The following is a 6,710-nucleotide window of genomic DNA, read 5'->3' on the forward strand; positions in this document are numbered from 1 at the left end:
TTAACGGCCGGTTAACCGCCGGAACCGGCCGGTTTTTCAGCTGAAAAGCTGCCGCCGGTTCCCCCATCAAAATGCCTCGAAATTAGCGTTCGAACCGGCGGTTCGGCCGGTTAACCGCCGGTTCCGAACCGTCCGGAACCGCCGGTTCGGTCACGGTTCCGGTTCAAAATATCTTGAACTGGAACCGGACCGCAACCCGAATTCCGACGGTTCCGGTTCGGGAAAAAGTCCACGGTTCCGGTTCGGAACCGAAACCGGCGGTTCCGGTTCGGCGGTTAACCGCCGGAACCGGAACCGGTGGGCATGTTTAAATCCATTGTTATGCTTCGTGCTCCTTGCAAAACAAAAAAAATAAAAAAAATAAAAATAAAACTATACAAAATATTACACTCTAAATTAGTATTATAAACCATTTTACAATATCAGCTTAAAGCAATAATAATCCCCGACAACGGCGCCAAAAACTTGATGCACTATTTATTAGCACTAAAAATACATGCAAGTTTACAAGGTAGATCTAGTATAGCTAAAGGTCAGTACCGGGATATCGAACACAGGGAATAAGATTGCAACTGACTATTATATACTAAGTGTCATATACTATTTAAAGACACAAATGTTTTTTTTTGGTTTGATTTTATTAAACTAGACTGAAAAATAAATAAATAAATAAAAAGAAAGCATATAAACAACAATACTAAGCAGGCATAGGAATGTAGAATATTAGGATCCAAAACACAATCGACTTTCTTGAATTACGGTCTCTAGAGTTATTAAGTCGGTCACTTAACTGGATTAAACCCTCTCCCGAGGTGAGAAATCTGTAGATTAGGTGTTGAAATCAAAGTCCCCTTTAAATCTCTAACATATAACTCCTAAAAGATCGTTAAGACCAACGACCTCACGTGAAACCTCAACTCTCCCGTGTTCTATTGAATTAAAGTGTGAATTATCCATTTTCCAAGTCAACTATTTCGTCTTCTGAGTACTCTAATCAACTCTAACATGTATTCAAGAGGTAGCTAATCAATTGAATATAGAAAGCGCAAGGATGAATCAAATAACTACAAGAGCCAACAAGGAAAATCAATCGAATATCTTCACCAAAAATTCCACAATTGATGTTTAACTCATAGACAAGTAAAAACTACAAATAAAGTACGAGACATGAAAGAAATTGATAAAACCCAAGGTTGAATCTTCAATCTTCAGTCTTCTCTTGCCTGGATCTGCAGAACTCCGCTCCAATGGAAGATGGATGAATTTAAGGGTGGAATATGAAATGGAAGAAGTGTAGAGAGGGAGAAAGATTGGAGACTCTGAGATCAAGATTATGAATTAGGTTAAGAGGTATTTATAGGCTGGAAAAAGGTTTATTTTTGATAAATTTCGTGCCCTACATGAAATATGAGAGATTTGGCATCACAATATAATAATTTATTTTCTTCCGTGAATTTCCGCATAAATTCCCGTCAGCTTTGACTGCACTGCGCAACGTTCGTAGAATTTTCATAACTTTCTACACAGAACTCCGATTGAGACATGCAAGATATCCAAGCGAAGCCCTTTCGAAGACGAAGAGAATGACATATAGTAAGCACTGACTGGACTTCAAAATTACTGGCAGAATGGGCTCGAATAGAGGCTACTGCACTTTGGCCTTTTTTAACCTTTTTCTATCTTTTTCAATAATTTATCAACAAATACGTCAAAAATACCAAATGTATAACATATGAAATTTAAGAACATAATTTGCATGATTGACATTTAAAACAAATCAAATCTAGTCCTTAAAAACATGCAAAATCTGTGTTTGTCAATGCCAGATCACACAACAATTTCCTTAGCCAAATTGTATGTTTAGCAGTTGTCTGTTGCTGCTACAAATTCAACTTCTACAGTGGATTGTGCAACTACTTTTTGCTTCTTTGTGCTCCATGAGAAGCATCCCATCCCAAAGAGAAACAAAGACATGTTGTACCCTTCATGTCCTCTGCTGAACCACCCCAATCACTATCCACATAGCCAATCAGCTGCATTTCTTGAACTTCCATAAATCTCACACCATAGCCTTGAGTTCCTTTCAAGTACCTTAGTACTCTCTTTGCTGCTCTGAGATGTTCTTGATTTGCGCAATGGAGAAATGAACACAGAATACTCACAACATGTTGAATATCTGGTCTAGTAGCTGTTAAGTACATCAAGCATGCCACCATCTTCCTGTATTCACTTTCAAGTTTTGACTCATCCTCACTTCCCCTGCTCAACTTCTCCTTCTAATTCGCAGGAGTTGAAACTGACTTTCATTCACTCATATTGAAACGCCCCATGAAATGTACTATGTAACGCCCCAATTTCATTCATGGAAATTGACTAAGTGTATTATTATGATTCCATGGATATTGCTTAATTTAATAAAATTTTGACAGATATAAAATAAATTAATCGTCCCAAGTCCCAACATCCAAATTAAATCCCCTTTACTAAAAAAAATATCAATTAGTATAAAATTATTATATCACTACTATTATTTATTATAGAAAATACATAAAAAAGCCTCAGCCCAAATATTTTACTACTTAAATTAATATTTAATCTAACCCTAATACTTCTTCCCACACAAGAGGCGCCCCATTACCCTCTTTTTCTTTCTCTTTCTCTTCCCAATTGGATCTGTTACTACCACCGCTCCCTCCGCCCTGACTCGCCGCCGCTCCACCGCCCTGCATCGCCGGTTCATTCGCCGTACTTCACGCCTGCTTGCTTCACCTATCTCACCAGCCTCGGCCAGCCGCCGCCTCCGGCACCCCTCTCGGTCAGCCGCCTACCGTTATCCGCTGCTTTTGTTTTTTTCCTTCGTCTACTTTTCTTCTTCTCGCCATTGTGTCACATCTCTCTCGGTTTCACACCCCACTCCAATTGTTGCCGCCGCGGTCCTAACAGCCACTACATTCGGTGGCTGGGCATGCTGCCGGCACTCTCTAATCCTTCATGTCGGCGTTGCCCATGTTCACGGTGAGCAATCTTTCTCTTAATTTTATTCATGTTTTACAGAAGCTGTAAAATAAACTCAATATTTTGGTGTTCAAATATTCAGAAACGGGGAGATCGAAAGATACTATGTAACGCCCCACTTTCGGAACCCTAATTTGCGAAGCATAAAATTTTTGCATTTAATGCTTTTAATGCCGTGAAGTATGTGAATTAAATGATGAGTGAATTAATTGCGTGTTTTCTGTGTGACCTAATTGCGTTTTGGAATTTAGATTTGATTTGATTAGTCAAATCCGTTGAGCATATGACGTGGCTGTTGAATAGTCAAAGATGTGGAACATATGACGTGGCCATTGAAAGGTCAAAGTGTTGAGAATATGTGGTGGAAGTGAAAATGGTTGAAATTTTGACGTGGCTGTGTGAATAATCTATGCGGGGTGAAATATATTGTGGCGAATTATTTCTTAAGGGATGAGTGAGATTACATAGGAGCATCAGTTTTAACGATTTTTACAAAAACGACTGCGCTCTTCTGCCATATTTAAGTCATGCAAAAACAATCTATGTTGTTAAGCTTTGAATGATATACATGATGCATATGTGTTAAGGAACCCATTCTATGATGTAGTGATGTGTTGTGCGTTGATGTATGCTATGGTGTGTTTCCTTATGTTGATAAAACGAATTGATGGGAAAAGGGAAACGTTGGGGACATGCATGATTTTGAGTCGATAATTGGGACTGATTTGTGATACACATAAATTTTAAAGGTGATAACTCACGCTTTCAGCGTGATAGCAAGGGGAAGAAAGTGCTTGAGATCTAAGCCGTCGAGGTGGGCTTTCTTTTAAATAAGGACCATGTCCTAAATATCTTATAGATAGGAATGCAACTATATTTATCATGCGGTATTTTGATTTTAACGTGCCTATCTGATGTGGCTTTTGCCACTATTATTTAAATCGAATTCGGGTCCTCGTAGGGCCGCAAACCCTACTTGGATTAGTGTACACCTATGGTAGACTGTGTGCTAGCGTACGGGCTGGCCGGTCTAGTGACTTGGTTTGTGGCCATATTCCAAGTCATGTATTGGCAGATATGGTTAACGTCTATGGGAAAATGACTGATTAGTCGATTTTTGCAAAGGGAAATGATTTTTAGTGCCTCGGGCCTTTCTAAAGCTAAACCTCGATGGTTACTTATGTGTAGCATGATAAATAATACTTTTATTGAAAATGTTTTCGGCATGAGCTCACTGAGTATTTTATAGTACTCAGCTCTGCAGTTGTTTTCCCTATGTGCAGGTTGAGCGGCGACGAGAGTATGGTGGTGTTGAGCAAGTTAATTGAAGAATGAATTGTTTATCTTTGATCTGTGAGTGTCGTTGTGTCTTCATACATGTCACGACCGCACTTCCTAAGGATAGAAAGTACAGTGGGTCGTGACTAATGGGGGAATTAAGAAGTGGGGAAGAAAGGGGAATCAATCAAGGGGGTACGACATGTAGATCAAAAGACGAAACTTTATTATCAAAGTATAGTCTGAGATCACGAAGCAACATAGTTCGTAGAAAAAAAAAATAGTCCAACAGATTACAGAAAACATAGGAGTTTTACAACTTGGCATAGCGGAAGCATTTGAGAGTTAGCTACTATTATGTATGAAGACACAATAGCAACCGGATCATTTATTGAATAATGTCTCTGTCCAATGCTCAACATCTTCTGTCCCCCATCCACGCTCAACCTGCACATAGGAAAAACATATGCAGGGGCTGAGTACTTGATGCACTCAGTGAACTCATGCCCGAAATACATTTTATCGATATAGATATGTCAAGCCATAATTGAGTGAAACTCGGGTTTTACTTTAAAAGGCCGAGAAACACTAAATCATTCCTTAAATAAAACACGGCATGACATAATATTTAAAACCTCCCTTATTTCACCATAAACATATCAATTTTAAAAAACAAAAGTGGCCCAAACTTCTTTCCTTTCCCACCATACTCCACGCCTCTCTCTCTCTCTTCCTCCTTTCCTTCTTTCTCTTTTATTCCTCTTCTTCTCTAACTCTAGATGAAAAAAAATGCAGTCGACGAAAGGAAAAGAAAACAGAAGCTCCCTCTCAAATCTCGTCGCCTCTCCATCGCGTTCTCCTTCTTCACGACGTCACACGCCGTCGGAGTGAGGAGGTCCAGTCGTCGCCACGCTGTCGCTGTTGTTCCCGTGCGGTCACCGGCCGCCGCTGCTGCTGGAGTCGCCATCCCTGCTGTTCGCCGGGAGGCGCTGCTGTTGGTGGCCGTCGCTCACTAGAGTCGCCGGACAGAACCGCTGCTGTCGCAGAGAGGTCCAGCTGCCGGAGCAGCCACCCCCTTGCTGTCGCCGCCGCCCCGAACCGACACCGCGCAGCCCCGAACAACTTCGAACAGCCCCGAAACGTCCCGAAAGCTAAGTTCTCGTACTCAAATTATGTTCTATTCACATTCGATTAACTACGGCGATGTTTGATTAGTTTTAATTAGTTTTAATTGTTGAATTCCTTGTTTGGTTTATGCGATGCAAATGTTATGAACAAATGCTAAAATTCATGATTTAGAAAATAAAAAGGAAGAAATTATACCTTCCGACGTAAACTTGGGAGTTGGAACAAAATGGAAGCCACTTTTTCTTTCTCCCCTTCTCTCGGCTCTCTCTCGGTTATCTCTCTCTCAAAATCCTTTTTTTTTTCTTTCTTGAAGTGTTGAAGTAGAAGAGTAGGGTAAAGATAAATAAGTTTTAATCTTGGGTGACTCTTGATTTTTGTAGAGCTAATTGAGGAAGATGGAAGGTGAAGAAGGTGGAAATGGAGGGTCTCCACTTGGATGAAACCGTCGACCATGAAGAGAAGAAGGAGGAGAAAGGTTCTTGGGCTTGCTCCCATTTGGAAAGGAATTGGGCTCCCATTTTATTTAATTGATTTTGGGCTTATTTAGTTGCAAAACCCAATTTGTATAATTATTTAAATTGTTATGCTTTTTGATTGTTATGGCCCAAGGCCATTTTATATAAACATTTAGACTCCCATTTTAATTTGAGAAGCCTATTTATATATATATATATATATATATATATATATATATATATATATACTTTACATTCTCGCATTTCTTTCAATAATTAAAATTCGTGGAAACTTTAATTAATTCGTTATCTTATCTTCACAACGATTAAAATCGTCAAACGCAACCACTTATATTTGGTGTTGTTCCAAATATAAATTCCTCGAGCGTTCCTCGATTTATGCGTGCCAAGCACTATAAAAGTACGGGCGTTACATTCTACCCACCTTAATAGAAATTTCGTCCCGAAATTTGCTCATCTGTAACGAACAACTCCGGGTACTTCTCTTTCATTATCAGGTCCAACATCAATTGCATAAACATTTCTCATTTCAAAACATTTTACCTTCTTTCTTGTTGAGCGCGGCGAGACGGAATGTTGAGCCTTCGATGAATATTCTTTTAGTCTAGCGAAAACGGGTCTAGACTAGATTGAATAACAGACTCTCGGTCCAGAGTGGAATGAAAAATTGCTCAGATACCATTCTGTCACGCCCGCACTTCCTAAGGATAGAAAGTACGGTGGGTCGCGACTAATGGGGGAATTAAGAAGTGGGGAAGAAAGGGGAATCAATCAAGGGGGTACGGCATGTAGATCAAAAGACGAAACTTTATT

Source organism: Salvia splendens, chromosome 22, assembly GCF_004379255.2.
Source record: "Salvia splendens isolate huo1 chromosome 22, SspV2, whole genome shotgun sequence".
Classification (NCBI taxonomy): domain Eukaryota; kingdom Viridiplantae; phylum Streptophyta; class Magnoliopsida; order Lamiales; family Lamiaceae; genus Salvia; species Salvia splendens.